Source organism: Ascaphus truei, chromosome 5 (assembly GCF_040206685.1).
Source record: "Ascaphus truei isolate aAscTru1 chromosome 5, aAscTru1.hap1, whole genome shotgun sequence".
Lineage (NCBI taxonomy): Eukaryota > Metazoa > Chordata > Amphibia > Anura > Ascaphidae > Ascaphus > Ascaphus truei.
In genome coordinates, this window is record NC_134487.1 from 179,345,771 (window position 1) to 179,362,673 (window position 16,903).

A 16,903-nucleotide genomic window follows, 5' to 3' on the forward strand; every position below is an offset into this window, starting at 1 on the left:
AGTACCCCCTAATACACCCTGGCTTGTACCCCTTAATACTCCCAGGCCCAATACCCCCTAATACCCCCCTCCCCAGGCTCAGTACCCCCTAATACTCCCATCCCCAGGCTCGGAACCCCCTAATACTCCCATCTCCAGGCTCGGAACCCCCTAATACTCCCATTCCCAGGCCCAGTACCCCCTAATACTCCCATCACCCGGCTCAATACCCCTTAATACTCCCACCCCCAGTACACCCTAATACACCCTGGCTTGTACCCCCTAATACTCCCAGGCCCAATACCCCCTAATACCCTCCTCCCCAGGCCCAGTACTCCCAAATACCCCCCTCCCCAGGCTCAGTACCCCCTAATACTCCCATTCCCAGGATCGGAACCCCCTAATACTCCCAGGCCCAAAACCCTCTAATACTCCCAGGCCTAATACCCCATAATACTCCTAGGCCCAATACCCCCTAATATCCTCCTCCCCAGGCCCAGGACACCCAAATATCCCCCTCCCCAGGTCCAGTACTTCCTACTACCCCCCCTCCCCAGTCCAAGTACCCCCTACATTCCCCTTCCCAGGCCCAATACCCCCTTATACTCCCCTCCCCAGGATCCCCTACATTCCCAGACCCACTACCCCCTGCATGCCCAGTACCCCTTTTCTCCCCCCCCCCCCCCCCCAGGCCCAGTACCCCCTAATGCCCCCTCCCCAGACTCAGTATCCCCTCATACTCCCCAGGACATGCGAAACGGGAGAGCCCTGCAGGTGTGATCAGGGGAAGGGGAGGGCCTGGTAAGGGGGGGGGGGCACTTCAGGGGGAGCCTTGGGAAGGGGCGGGCTGCGCGGGGGTGGGGGGGAGCTGGGGAACTCTGTTCGGGGGGGGGGACGCGGCTGGGGAAGGGGGGGGGGTCTCTCCCATCCCATGAGACCTGTGGAAACATGACCCAGCTAACCTGCAGGAAGAGATCCCCAGCAGGTTCTGTATAATTATACTGTAAAGTGCTGCAGACTATCCTACTATCAGTGTCCTGTACAGCAGCTAATAGTATCGTATGTGCAGCTGATTCACAGCTCTGCCAGTCCCATTTACCTGAACATCGCCGGCGGGAGGAAGCTGGGGGACTACTTCCTCCTCTTGCTCTTCAGCTTTCCATGCCTGTGATACAGAGGATACTGTATAATGAGATGTATTCCTCACTCATACGCATTTCCTGCTGCTGTATGGGAGGTTTGAGGGTGTTGAACCCAAAATCTGTGGGGCTACACAGATAAACCGTTCTAATGGGAACATTCTCACTACAAACTGTAGTGTTACATGTGCTAGAAGTGTATACAGAGAGGGTGCGTGTGTAGTGAGAATGAAAGGGCGCACGTGTATATAACCATTAGTGTGTGTGTCGGAAAGTGTGTGTATGTTACTGTCTGATTGTTACTGTGTGTGAGTGTGTATGTAACCATTAGTGTGTGTGTGTGTGTGTGTGTCGGAAAGTGTGTGTGTTACTGTCTGATAGTTACTGTGTGAGTGTGTATGTAACCATTAGTGTGTGTGTCGGAATGAGTGTGTGTTACTGTCTGATAGTTACTGTGTGTGAGTGTGTATGTAACCATTAGTGTGTGTGTGTGTGTGTGTCGGAAAATGTGTGTGTTACTGTCTGATAGTTACTGTGTGTGAGTGTGTATGTAACCATTAGTGTGTGTGTGTCAGAATGAGTGTGTGTTACTGTCTGATAGTTACTGTGTGTGCGTGTGTTATAACCATTATTGTGAGTGTGTGGTATTGTCTGATAGTTACTTTGTGTGTTTGTAACCATTAGTGTGTGTGTGTTACTGTCTGATAGTTACTGTGTGTATGTGTGTTTGTAAAGCATAATGAGAAGTGTGAATTTGTGTTATATCACATAGTGTGGGTCTATGCTAAGCTGCCGTATTGTGGCTGTGTTTCTACAAGTGTATCAATCTGTTTGTGTGCGCATTTTAGTGTGAGTGTGAGAATATTACTGATTGTGCTTACTTTTTTAGGAGCAGGAATCTGCGTGTGTGTGTGTGTGTGTGTGTGTGTATGTGTATATATATATATATATATATATATATATATATATATATATATATATATATATATATATATATATATATATAACCAAAACATTGCGCCGATAATATAAATATATACACACACACACATACTGTACACATACACACGTGTGTTTATGTATATATAGATATAAAAAGAAAAGCAGGCACGCCAGGGCTTTGCAAAAAATAAATATATACAATACTATTGAATAGAACTGATCAACGCTTTGGCTCTCTATGGGAGCCTCTAAACACACGGGGACCCCAGGTAGTCAGATCTCACCCCTATTTAATTCTGTTACATGCCACATCAGACTTTGTTTTGATGCATTCTAAGGTTGTCCTTTTATCAGATCTTACCCGGCGTCTCTCCATCTCGGGAAATGTTCGCTGCTTTAAAAATACAGTAGGATGATCCTCGCAATCTGAGACTCAAATACTTGGACAAAAAGTTGTGGATGTGTCCTGAAGATGAAAAATAAACCCCCTTGTTATAAATATGATCTAAATGAGCGGTGAAATGTCTGAAATCTCTGCTGCGTCTCAGAAGAAACTTACCTGTCAGATCCACACTGGATATGGCAGCAAGTGGTGGCACAGAACTCTGGCACAGAGCGGTGTGGCTGTAACCATGGAAGTCAGGTCGCAGGTAAACATGTATTTTTTGAAAATGGCAGTAGAATGCGAATGTGTCACATTCTGAGCTCAGCCCCTGAGCTGTCAGAGGTCTCCAGGTTGTGATAATGGGAGATCCATATACTGGGATGTGATAAGAGATATTATGGTCATTTAATACTGTGCCCCATAACCTGCTTTATATGAAGTATCATTTACACCAATTAGTACAGATGCTAAATATTGGGAAATACGCTTCTGGCGACATTGCTACTTTTCTCTACAAATGTTCAATGAAAAAGTTGGATAAAACGTCTTGTGATTTTTCAAACTGCGGATAAAGTTTAAAAATAGCTGCCGAGGTTGGGAGCGGGGCTCACTGCAGGGGGTGGGGGCGGGGTTACCTGCAGGGGGTGGGGTTACCTGCAGAGGGTGGGGGTGGGGTTACCTGCAGAGGGTGGGGGTGGGTTTAGCTGCAAGGGGTGGGGTGGGTTTAGCTGCCGAGTTTGAGGGCGGGGCTAACTGCAGGGGGTGGGGGCAGGGTAACCTGCTGAGGGTGGGTAAGTGGGGTTAGCTGCAGAGGATGGGGGGCAGGGTTTGCTGCAGAGGGGGGGCGGGGTTAGATGGAGAGGGTGTAGGGGGCGGGGCTAGCTGCAGAGGGTGGGGGGGTGGGGTTAGCTGCAGAGGGTGGGGGGGTGGGGTTAGCTGCAGAGGGTGGGGGGGCACGGTTACCTGCAGAGGATGGGGGCGGTGTTTGCTGCAGAGGGGGGGTGGGGTTAGATGGAGAGGGTGGAGGGGGCGGGGCTAGCTGCAGAGGGTGGGGGGGTAGGGTTAGCTGCAGAGGGTGGCGGTGGGGTTAGCTGCAGAGGGTGGGGGGGTGGGGTTAGCTGCAGAGGGTGGGGGGGTGGGGTTAGCTGCAGAGGGTGGGGGGTGGGGTTAGCGGCAGAGGGTGGGGGGTGGGGTTAGCTGAGAGGTTGGGGGCGGGGTTAGCTGCAGAGGGTGGGGGGCGGTGTTAGCGGCAGAGGGTGGGGCAGTATTAGCTGCAGAGGGTGGGGGCGGTGTTAGCTGCAGTGGGTGGGTTGGGGTAAGATGCAGAGGGTGAGGGGTGGGGTTAGTGGCAGAGGGTGGGGGCGGTGTTAGCTGCAAAGGGTGGGGGCGGTGTTAGCTGCAGAGGGTGGGTCGGGGTAAGATGCAGAGGGTGAGGGGTGAGGTTAGTGGCAGAGGGTGGGGGCGGTGTTAGATGCAGAGGGTGGGGGGCGGGGTTAGCGGCAGAGGGTGGGGGCGGTGTTAGCTGCAGAGGGTGGGGAGTGAGGTTAGCGGCAGAGGGTGGGGTAGTGTTAGCGGCAGAGGGTGGGGGCGGGGTTAGCGGCAGAGGGTGGGGGCGGGGTTAGCTGCAGAGGGTGGAGCGGGGTAAGATGCAGAGGGTGGGGGGTGGGGTTAGCGGCAGAGGGTAGGGGCGGTGTTAGCTGCAGATGGTGGGGGCAGTGTTAGCTGCAGAGGGTGGGGGTGGGGTTAGCTGCAGAGGGTGGGGCGGGGTAAGATGCAGAGGGTGGGGGCGGGGTAAGATGCAGAGGGTGGGGGCGGGGTTAGCTGCAGAGGGTGGGGGCGGGGTTAGCTGCAGAGGGTGGGGCGGGGTAAGATGCAGAGGGTGGGGGCGGTGATAGCTGCAGAGGGTGGGGGTGCTGTTAGCTACAGAGGGTGGGGGTGTGAGCCCCAGCAGTGAGGTGTCTGCTGCTCAAGATGGCTTCCTCCCCCCCACCCACCCACCCATGCTGCACAGTGAAACCCCTCAAGATGGCTTCCTCAATGCTGCACAGGGGGTAGGCCCCAGAATGACACACACACACACACACACACACACACACACACACACACACACACACACACACACACACACACACACACACACACACACACACACACACACACACACACACACACACACACACACACACACACTATAGGGAGAGAGACAGCATGGGAAGAGAGAGACACAGCATGGGGGGAGAGAGGGAGAGACAGCATGGGGAGAGAGAGTGGCAGCATGGGGAGAGAGAGTGACAGCATGTGGGGAGAGAGAGTGACAGCATGGGGAGAGAGAGTGACAGCATGGGGAGAGAGAGTGACAGCATGGGGAGAGAGAGTGACAGCATGGGGAGAGAGTGACAGCATCGGAAGAGAGCATGGGGAGAGAGAGTGACAGCATGGAGAGAGAGTGACAATATGGAGAGGTGAAAGCATGGGGGGAGAGAAAGAGAGACAGCATGGGGAGTGAAAAAGAGACAGCATGGGGAGTGAAAGAGAGACAGCATGGGGAGAGAAAGAGAGACAGCATGGGGAGAGACAGAGAGACAGCATGGGGGGAGAGAGAGTGAAAGCATGGGGAGAGAGAGTGACAGCATGGGGAGAGAGAGTGACAGCATTGGGGAGAGCATGGGGAGAGAGAGTGACAGCATGGGGAGAGAGAGAGTGACAGCATGGGAAGAGAGAGTGACAGCATGGGGAGAGAGAGTGACTGCATGAGGAGAGAGAGTGACAGCATGGGGAGAGAGATTGACAGCATGGGGACAGAGAGTGATAGCATTGGGAGAGAGAGTGACAGCATTGGGAGAGAGCATGGGGAGAGAGAGTGACAGCATGGGGAGAGAGAGTGACAGCATGGGGAGAGAGAGTGACAGCATGGGGAGAGAGAGTGACAGCATGGGGAGAGAGGGAGTGACAGTATGGGGAGAGAGAGTGACAGCATGGGGAGAGAGAGTGACAGCATGGGGAGAGAGAGTGACAGCATGGGGGGAGAGAGTGACAGCATGGGGAGAGAGAGTGACAGCATGGGGGAGAGGGAGTGGCAGCATGGGGAGAGGGTGGCAGCATGGGGAGAGAGTGGCAGCATGGGGAGATAGAGTGACAGCATGGGGAGATAGAGTGACAGCATGGGGAGAGAGAATGACAGCATGGGGAGAGAGATACATCATGGGAAGAGAGAGTGACAGCAAGAGTGGAGAGAGAGACAGCATGGGAAAAGAGAGTGACAGCATGGGGGAGAGGGTCAGAGAGACACAGCATGGGGAGAGTGATAGCATGGGGGGAGAGACAGCATGGGGGAGAGGTGACAGCATGGGGGAGAGAGAGTGACAGCATGGGGAGAGAGAGTGGCAGCATGGGGAGATAGAGAAAGTGACAGCATGGGGGGAGAAAGTGACAGCATGGGGGGAGAGAGTGACAGCATGGGGGGAGAGAGTGACAGCATGGGGGAGAGAGAGTGACAGCATGGGGAGAAAGACAGACAGCATGGGGTGAGAGAGTGACAGCATGGGGAGAGAGAGTGACAGCATGGGGAGAGAGAGTGACAGCATGGGGGGAGAGAGTGACAGCATGGGGGGAGAGAGTGACAGCATGGGGGGAGAGAGTGACAGCATGGGGGGAGAGAGTGGCAGCATGGGGTGAGAGAGAATGGCAGCATGGGGTGAGAGAGAGTGGCAGCATGGGGAGAGAGAGTGACAGCATTGGGAGAGAGAGTGACAGCATTGGGAGAGAGAGTGACAGCATTGGGAGAGAGCATGGGGAGAGAGAGTGACAGCATGGGGAGAGAGAGTGACAGCATGGGGAGAGAGAGTGACAGCATGGGGAGAGAGAGTGACAGCATGGGGAGAGAGAGTGACAGCATGGGGAGAGAGAGAGAGACAGCATGGGGAGAGAGAGAAACAGCATGGGGAGAGAGGGTCAGAGAGACACAGCATGGGGAGAGAGACAGAGAGACACAGCATGGGGAGAGAGACAGAGAGACACAGCATGGGGAGAGAAAGAGCATGGGGAGGCAGACACAGCATGGGGAGAGAGACAGAGACACAGCATGGGGAGAGAGAGAGCATGGGGAGACAGAGAGACACAGCATGGGGAGACAGAGAGACAACATGGGGAGAGGGAGAGACAGCATCGGAGAGGGACAGGCACAGCATGGGGAGAGGGACGGACACACAGAATTGGAGAAGGGACGGACACAGCATGGGGAGAGAGACGGACACAGCATGGGGAGAGAGACGGACACAGCATGGGGAGAGAGACGGACACACCGCATGGGGAGAGAGACTGACACACAGCATGGGGAGAGAGACGGACACACAGCATGTGGAGAGAGACGGACACAGCATGGGGAGAGAGACGGACACAGCATGGAGAGAGGGATGGACACACAGAATGGAGAGAGGGAGAGACACAGAGAATGGGGAGAGGGACGGACACACAGAATTGGGAGAGGGAGAGACACAGAGAATGGGGAGAGGGATAGAAACAGAATGGGGAGAGGGATGGACACAGCATGGGGAGAGGTACGGACACACAGAATGGGGAGAGGAACGGGCACAGCATGGGGAGAGGGACAGACACACAGAATGGGGAGAGGGACGGACACAGAGAATGGGGAGAGGGATGGACACACAGCATGGGGAGAGGGACGGACACAGAGAATGGGGAGAGGAACGGACACACAGAATGGGGAGAGGGACGGACACAGAGAATGGGGAGAGGGACGGACACAGTATGGGGAGAGGGACGGACACACAGAATGGGGAGAGGGATAGACACAGCATGGGGAGAGGGACGGACACACAGAATGGGGAGAGGGATGCACACACAGAATGGGGAGAGGGACGGACACACAGAATGGAGAGATGGACGGACACAGAATAGGGAGAGGGACGGACACACAGAATGGGGAGAGGGACGGACACACAGAATGGGGAGAGGGAGAGACACACAGCATGGGGAGAGGGACGGACACAGAATAGGGAGAGGGAGAGACACAGAGAATGGGGAGAGGGACGGACACAGAGAATGGGGAGAGGGACAGACACAGAATTGGGAGAGGGACGGACACAGCATGGGGAGAGTGACGGACACACAGAATGGGGAGAGGGAGAGACACAGAATGGGGAGAGGGACGGACACGGAATGGGGAGAGGGACAGATACACAGAATGGGGGAGAAGGAGGGACACAGAATGGGGAAGAGAGATAGAGAATGGGGGAAGAGAGACAGAGAATGAGGGAAGAGAGACAGAGAATGGGGGGAGAGAGGGACAGAGAAGGGGAGAGAGAGACACACACACAGAATGGGGGAGAGAGATACACTGAGAGAATGGGGGAGAGAGATACAGACACAGAGAATGGGGGAGAGAGACACACAGATAATAGGGGGAGAGAACTAGAGAATGGGGAGAGAGACAGAATGGGAATGGTGGAACGAGAATGGAGGGGTGGGAACAAACAAACAAACATTCACACACTTAAGGACCCACCTCTATACACAAAAACACACATTGCAGCCCCCACCTCTGTACACACAAACACACACTGCAGGGCCCACCTCTGTACACACACAAACACACTGCAGGGCCCACCTCTATACACACAAACACACACTGCAGCCCCCTCCTCTGTACACACAAACACACACTGCAGCCCCCACCTCAATACACACAAACACACACTTCTGCCCCCCACCTCTATACGGACAAACACACACTGCAGCCCCCACCTCAATACACACACACACTGCAGGGCCCGCCTCTCTACACACAAACACACACTGCAGGGCCCACCTCTATACACAAAAACACACACTGCAGCCTCCACCTCTGTACACACAAACACACACTGCAGGGCCCACCTCTATACACACAAACACACACTGCAGGGAAAACCTCTGTACACACACAAACACACACTGCAGGGCCCACCTCTATACATACAAACACACTACAGGGCCCACCTTTATACACACAACGAGCCGCTCCGTGATGTCACGCAGCATCAAGTTAACATGACTACGGGATGCATCATGGCGCCGAGGCATCAAGTGATGCCACATTGTCATGGCAATATGTCATCGCCTGATGTCAGTGTCTCATTGTCATGGCAACGGGTGCGTCACGAATGTGTTTTATAAATAATTTTTTCATGTGTCGTGGTTTTTCATTGTGAAAATCTGGTCACCCTATTGGATGTCCCAGAATAAAGAGAAAAACTCAACGGTGCGCATGTGGTTCCTTAGTCTCCAGCCCTTTAATGTCACTGTGGGACACAGGGCCGGTCTGAGACAGGGAAATGCTGATGGGATTTCTAGGGTGCACGGCTTGATGTCCATGGTCGCTCACCCCAGTAGGGATGAGCTGGGGGGAGGATATGTGAGAGGAAAGGTGGTGAAGTTGTAGAGGAGAGGTATATACCTCCTGCTTTTGCAAACTATACCTGGCCCTACTAAGGGTTAAAGGTCCCAGGGGAGGTTTTGCAAATGAAGCCAGGTGCAGATCACCTCTCCTTAATTAAGAGTGTAAGAAAGGTCAGGCTGGATCGGTTCTCCCCTGTCCCCTTAAGGCCAGGTCCCCGCTGTGGCGGACGCTGCAGGGACAAGAGCCGCCCCACAATGGGACCGGGCCCGCTGCGAGGGGGGGGCGCCGCACTGCGCAGACAAACTCCTGCTCTCAAGAAAATTGAGATCAGGAGTTGTGATGGTACGCTAGGCCACGTCCCCCAGTGGTTCAGCCAATGAGGGCGAACCTGCCGCGTGACGTCACGGCCGCGCCCCGTCACTCCCCAGTCTTACCCCCCTGTCTTTCCCCCTGCAGCTCTCTGCAGACCAGGGGAATTGGCTGCACGCGCCGCCAGCCTTGCAAGCAGCGGGGCCGCAGCCTAAGGCGACGCGACGGTCGCTGGAAAATCAAATAGAGATGACTTCCAGCGATCACGACCAATCCGTCGCTCCGTCTTGCCGTCGCTTCGTCTTCGGCAGCAGCAATGCATTTGTTTTGCCGTGACGTCGCTGTCGTCGTCACTATAAGCGCAGCCTAAGGCTAAGGCCCCACTGCACACGCCCGCACGGCTGCCGCCGGCCGCAGTGGGACCAAAGCCTAAGGCCTGGTCCCCACTGGCTACTGCAGCGCCCGCTGTGGCAGACGCTGCAGGGACGAGAGCCCTCCCCTCAATTGCGCCTGGCCCGCTGCAAGGGGGGGCCGCAGCGCTGTGGCGAGAGTTGCTCCTGCTCTCAATAGAATTGAGAGCAGGACTCGCGACGGAGCGCTAAGCCACGCCCCCTGCGGTTCAGCTAACGAGGGCGAACCTGCCAGGTGACGTCACTCCCCTGCCACGCCCTCCCCCCTGTCTCTCTTCCTGCAGCTCACTGCAGACCAGGGAATCGGCTGCACACGCCGCCAGTCTCGCGGGCGCGCGTGCTGCGGAGGCTCTGGGGCCTCAGCCTAAGAGAGCTGGATGCTACAGACAGGCACTGGCCTGCAACAGGTTTGGTTTATGATATCTGTGTTTTATTGTTTGGTAAGTGGGAAAGCCACCCAAAGATAGCTAGAGAATTGCTGTCTAGTTAATGCTCAGATAGAGCGAGGATTTATTTTGATTCTTTTGTTTGTCTTGATTTTGTCTGCTGGAGTGACAAAGAAAATAAAGCCTTTAAACCAGAGCTGGATGGTCCTGTGACTGTGCTTACCCTAAAAGACAGTGGGATTTAAGGTTCCCAGACAAGAACCCTTCAGCCAAAAAGGGTATTTTGTCATAGTGTATACCTGTATTACCCCTCTTGGCGTGTATCTGTATACCGGTATTACCTCTCTGGGCGTGTAGGTGTATACCGGTATTACTTCTCTGGGTGTGTATGTGTATACTGGTATTACTTCTCTGGGTGTGCATATCTATACTGATATTACCTCTCTGGGCATGTATGTGTATACTGGTATTACTTCTCTGGGTGTGTATGTGTATACTGATATTACCTCTCTGGGCGTGTAGGTGTATACCGGTATTACTTCTCTGGGTGTGTATGTGTATACTGGTATTACTTCTCTGGGTGTGCATATCTATACTGATATTACCTCTCTGGGCATGTATGTGTATACTGGTATTACTTCTCTGGATGTGTATGTGTATACTGATATTACCTCTCTGGGCGTGTATGTGTATACCGGTATTATCTCTCTGGGCGTGTATGTGTATACCGGTATTACCTCTCTGGGTATGTATGTGTATACCGGTATTACCTCTCTGGGCGTGTATGTGTATACCGGTATTACCTCTCTGGGCGTGTATGTGTATACCGGTATTACCTCTCTGGGCGTGTATGTGTATACCGGTATTACCTCTCTGGGCGTGCATGTGTATACCGGTATTACCTCTCTGGGTGTGTATGGGTAGGGTGACCATTTGTCCCCCTTTTGCCGGACAGTCCCGGTTTTTTGTGTCCTGTCCCTGTTCTCTGTCTGTCCAGGATTTGTCCCGGGTTTTGGCCCTGGTCCCGGTATGTGGCGGTGAGGAGGATGCCGTGCAAGAGCAGGTAAGTTTTTTTCCATGTTGAATGAATGGTTGCCGGGGGGCGGGACTTAGAATGCCAGCTAGGCTGCAGGGGATTGGCTGCAGGTCATAGAGTGCCGGGGGCGGGACTTCCACTTCCTTCTACAGAGCAAACGTGGTGTGTGTGTCTCTTCCCGCTCCTGGCTCCTCTGTCGGCTGCGCAGTGTCTCCCCCCCTCTGCCCGCCCGGGGTGATAGGAGGTGGGTTTTTGTGCATTTGACTCCAGTCCTGGCACTCCCTTCCCCCCGCCCCCCCAGGTCCCCTTGGTGCGGGGGCGGGCAGTGGTGGCTGCGCGGTGTCCCCCCATTCTGCCCCAGGAACCCGTGGCTGCCCGCCCGGGGTGATAGGCTGGCCACCGGGGAAGGGGAGAGCGGCAGTTTGTACCTTTGCGTCCCAGCGCTCCCACCCCTCCCCCTTGGTGCGGGAGATGGGCGCGGGGGTGGGTGCAGGGGGAGGCGGGGAGCCGCCTGCTCGTGGCTGCCTCTGTTTGTACTCCACTGTGTGTGTGTATCAGTGTGTGTACCAGTGTGTGTGTGAGTACCAGTGTGTGTGTGTGTACCAGTGTGTGTGTGTGGACCAGTGTGTGTGTGTGTGTGGACCAGTGTGTGTGTGTGTGTGGACCAGTGTGTGTGTGTGTGTGTGTGTGTGTGTGTACCAGTATGTGTGTACCAGTGTGTGTCAGTCTGTGTGTGTGTGTCAGTCTGTGTGTGTGTGTGTACCAGTGTGTGTGTGTCAGTCTGTCAGTCTGTGTGTGTGTGTGTCAGTCTGTGTGTGTGTGTGTTTCAGTCTGTGTGTGTGTGTCAGTCTGTTTGTGTGTGTCAGTCTGTGTGTGTGTATGTATCAGTCTGTGTGTGTGTGTATCAGTCTGTGTGTGTGTATCAGTGTGTGTGTGTACCTGTGTGTGTGTATCTGTGTGTGTGTGTGTATCTATGTGTGTGTGTGTGTATATCTGTGTGTGTGTGTGTGTGTGTGTGTGTATCTGTCTGTGTGTGTGTGTGTGTATCTGTGTGTGTGGGTGTGTATCTGTGTGTGTGGGTGTGTATCTGTGTGTGTGGGTGTGTATCTGCGTGTGTGGGTGTGTATCTGTGTGTGTGGGTGTGTATCAGTGTGGGTGTGTGTCAGTGGGTGTGTCTCCCTCCCTCGTCTCCCTCTCCCCATCTGTCTCCCTCTCCCAGTCTGTCTCCCTCTCTCCCTCCCTCACCCTCTCCCTCACCCTGTCTCCCTCACCCTCCATGTCTTATCTTAACTGCCGTATACCTACACCGAAGTAACCTATCCTGCTTTCTTCCAGATCTGACTCAAGCTTCACACGGGAGACATCGGAAGACAGGTAGGGAGCACCTCCCCTCCAGTATAGTACCTTGAGGGACTGTGGATCAGGTAAGATCCCAGGCGGGATTGCTACTTTTGAAATTGTGAAGAGCGGGCATCCTGACACTGGTTAAGGGGTTGAAAATCATTCAGCTCTGGCTTTTTTTTTTTTGTTCGATTAGTGAGGTACACACACACACGCACGCACGCACCAAGGACTAATTGTAGTAAAGTATAAGTGTACTACAATAAATAAACTGTTTGTAAAAAAAAAAAAAAAAAAAAATTTGTCCCGGTTTTTCATTTTCAAAATCTGGTCACCCTAGGTAAGATCCCAGGTGGGATTGCTGCTTTAGAAATTGTGAAGAGGGGGCATCCATACGCTGGTTAAGGGGTACAGAAGTCATTCACTTCTGGCTTTTTTTTTTGTTCAATTTAGTGAGGTCATCTGACACACACACACACATCTGTGAGCCTTCCTTCTGGTGAAGACACACACACACACACACGTAACAAGGACTAATGGTAGTAAAGTATAAATGTAATACAATAAATAAACTGTTAATGTAAAAATAAAAAAATAATAATAATATAATTGTGTGTCTCGGTTTTTCATTTTCAAAATCTGGTCACTATATATATATATATATATATATGTATATATATATTACAAAAGGTGCAAATCAGAGACACAGGTGCATGGATATGCAACACCTGAAGGATAAATATGTGAACAAGTCCTGTATTCGAATTCCACAACGAGATGTACCTATAAATGAAAAAGATACCAATATGGTGAAGTACGTTTATGAATAAAATTATTGTGCAAGCAACAGAGGCTACTTACAATGTAGCAAAAATAACAGGCATATCAGTAAAATGTTTTCAGATCGCTGCATCAAAGGGGCTGATAATCTCAGGAACCGCTCACTCCGTCTGTGTGCTCGGACGCAGAAGCTTCACTGCTCAGCTGTAATCAGCAGTTGCGCGGGTCCTCCGATGGTGATGTCACTCCCCTAAACGGGGATACCGCTGGCTCTGTTCACTCAGTGAGATTAGCCACAGGGCTCAATTCCGAGATTGATATAACAGTCCCAATAGCCTTTAAATAAGGCTTTTCAGCAAATAGAAAGACAGTTAAAAATCCTGAATATACCAGAAAATAGGGAGATCTACTGAGAGACCCTCACCCTACTAGTTTCGTCTGAGTTTAGACTTCTTCTGGGGCATATATATAAAAAAAACACCTTATTTGCCTTAGACTGACACCTACTACTGAGGTGGGGTCCTCCTCCTATACATTACTCCCCTCTGGTCCAAGGTCAGACAAAAGGGAGGCACATGACAGCAATGTTTATATTTCAATCGTATTTATAAAGTGAATAGAACTGGCAGCTCAGGTACATTATTATCCTCAACAGAAGATTTATTAACCACATTTACATTAAATAGAAAACATAACCGTCCCCAAGAAACACTGTGTGTGTGTATAAGTGTCTGTCCTTATTGTCACCCAATCCTGGGTGTCATGGAACAGGTATACCCCTGTCTACACTTCTGTTTCACCCCCCCTTTTTTCTCGCAGCCCTGCTTGTCAGCTTATTAGTGCCAGCTGTATGTGTTTGGTTCTGCACACAAAACACCGTGCCATTTCCCCTCTCCCAGCAGCTTGTTGCATTAAAGATGCTACATTTTTGCTACATTTTGTAGTTTCCCCAGGCACTCCTGTGAGTTGCCATGGCAGCCCCAGCCTTTCTCTCAAATGGGTTAGTCTGCTGTCTCCCCCTCTGTTCTGCCCACAGATGGTCTGTCCCCAGACTATCTTACCACCCAGCATACACTGCTTCTTCCTTTCCACCATTTTCCCTGGATTCGTGAGTACCTCTCTGTAACCCCTGTAATGGTGCTGAAGGAGAATCTTTTCACCTCCCTTGACTACTGAGCACACACAGAGACACCTACACCTCTACACAAGAGACTGTACTTTATCCTGCTTTCTCCAAAATAAAGTAAGAAAAGAAACAGACCTTGTCGTGCTTGGAAAAGAGGGCGAGTTGGCACTATCTGAGCTAAGTCATAACCACGTGATCCTCTGGCTTCCAGAATACTGGGTCTGAAGGCCTGTGTAATGGTGCTGAACACAGATGGATTGCTTATTTATTGTAGTAGTGTAGAAGGCCTGTACTTCGCAAAATGCTTTGGTATCCCTTTACTTTGCTTTCATGGAGGATCCCCTCTGATGGCGCCCGTGCATCCGACTGCTCTCCAATGGAAAAGAAGTGAAGATGTGTTGCACTGCCTCAATTTCCAGCTCCCAATAAGTCCGGAAAAAATACACCACCTTGCAATAAACCTGACCTGTTATTCAGCTGAGTGTTCACTTTGTATTTTTTCCGGACTTATTGGGAGCTGGAAATTGAGGCAGTGCAACACATCTTCACTTCTTTTCCTGCTGGCTATCTACCTGGATGAACTGCACGCCCTGGATATCTGGAGGTCCTGCAAGCACTAAGGTAATAGGGCCATAGCGCCCCCACATATATGTATATGTTTACCAGTGCCTCTGTTTATTATATATTGGTTACTAGGGGGGGCTATTATGGTGTTTCATTTGTGTTGGTCACGTGGGCCCCACTAGACACCTAGCCCGCACCTGACAAATTGCCATATTATTCATGGACTTTCCACTGCTATCCAGTATCATTTATATATATCATTGAGGAATTTCGACCAATTTGGATGCATCACCTTTTTCCTGTTTCTTGCTCTCCAATGGACACTCAACCAGGTGGTCCACCACACTTTTTAACCAGTGTCCGATAAGTCTGGTGGATCGTTGACTAGCCCTTGGTCCCCAATGGTCAGATTTGAGGTCTCTCAGGCTCCAGCAGTTCTGCCCCCACGTGTTCTGACAACCCCTCTTAAAAGCTAACAAAAAATATAACTGTGCTCAACTAAACCTCGCTTATAGAAAAATGCCACAAAACGATGAGTGGTGTGCTCTGTCCATAAGAGCTCGTGTTCTTTGGCTCCTCTTCCCCCAAATAGGGGATGCTTAGGTAGAATTAAAGACAAAAACGGACAAGCACAACCACTGATCAGTATAAAATAAAAAATTAAAGAATACAGTAGTAACAAACAATGCTCACTTACATGTGAGAAAATACAGATGATCACTGGAGGGTGCGAGTAGGGAACGTCGCATGGATAGTCCTTGGGTGCATGTGGGAGACACTGCTGCAGCCGAGTGTCTTGGTGCGGGGACTGTTTAGAGAGTCACACGGTCAGGACGTCTAGCAAGCAACTTCCAGCACTCGTACATCCCAATCTGTGCCGATCGCATTCTATGACACAGCTCTTTTTCGCATTAGGCTGAGTCCCCGCTGGCGCTGAGCGCTCTCATGCTTCGAGAGCGCTCCAAGTATGAGCGCCGGGTGTCCTGCATGTACGCATGCGCGGGAGGGGGGCATTGCGGGTAGTTGAGCGCACGGGAAAGTATAGTTTTTTGTTTACTTAAGCATGAGCGCGCACGCACAGTGTGAGCGGGGACTTACATATAGCAACCAATAACCCTACACATTACTGCTAGTGATAGCTTCGTCAGGGATGGTGGAACTATAGTTTTCTCTCTCTTAAATACCCTTCTTATGATTACTTCCCTAATCTGGCTAATTGCATTCTCATATAATGTACACTGTACAAATACAAATATTCTATTACATAGGCTAGTCTCAGTCACATGAAAAAGCGCACAGTAGGGGGGAAAAATCCATTATAATCAAGAAGGGAAATATATATCAAAATTAGAATTGTATAATGGGAAAAACTACCAATTAATAAGTAAACTATGTAGCAGATAAATTCAACTACAATCACTTACTGTAATCTCAACATTAATTGGATAAACCGGGACCCTTACACCAAAGAGTTCAGATCTGACATTAATATGAATGATGAGATATATCAGATTATTGATAGGGCTCTTCCTATGTTTAACATGTTATTGTCCAACAGTACATCTTTAGTAATGTATCAACAATTAAAACATTTTTATAAATAATAACTGAATATATCACAATGTGAGTTCAATTAGGACATAACAATTACTGAGAACCAATTTATAAAATCTAGTATATGGATATACACACATTTATAAAAAAGGGACAAGATCTATTTGTTCATTGAGACCCAATGTGGTGTTTTAGTACAGAGTTAATATATCCAGAATTGCTCTCTGCATTATGATTTTATCTCTGTCTGCACCTCTTCTATTAAAATGAACCTGTTCAAAGCCCATAAACCTAAAATTAGCTAGATCACAATTATGGGAAAGCAAAAACTGTTTTGGTAGATTATGCAGCGAATTCATTTTTAAGGGTCATATAATTACACACAACACATTTACTAAATGTGAAATTCCAATGAGGTTTCTGAGGTATGTATATCTTTATTTATAGAGCGCCCACAATGTACTCAGCGCTTTACAAAGACAATACAGTACGGGGAATTATAATAATACAATAAGCGCAGCAAAGTCAGACACAAGGAAAGGAAATCCCTGCCCC

At 50.9% G+C, this 16,903-nt stretch overlaps 1 long non-coding RNA gene across 1 annotated transcript; it reads right to left on the bottom strand.

The window, feature by feature from the left end:
- Window positions 1–1,075: 1,075 nt before the first annotated feature.
- On the bottom strand, window positions 1,076–2,998 carry LOC142494507 (uncharacterized). Its single transcript, XR_012801494.1, has 3 exons — window positions 2,620–2,998; window positions 2,422–2,526; window positions 1,076–1,144 (listed from the first exon to the last, which is right to left on the bottom strand). It is a non-coding gene; the product is annotated as an uncharacterized LOC142494507 (long non-coding RNA).
- Window positions 2,999–16,903: the final 13,905 nt, after the last annotated feature.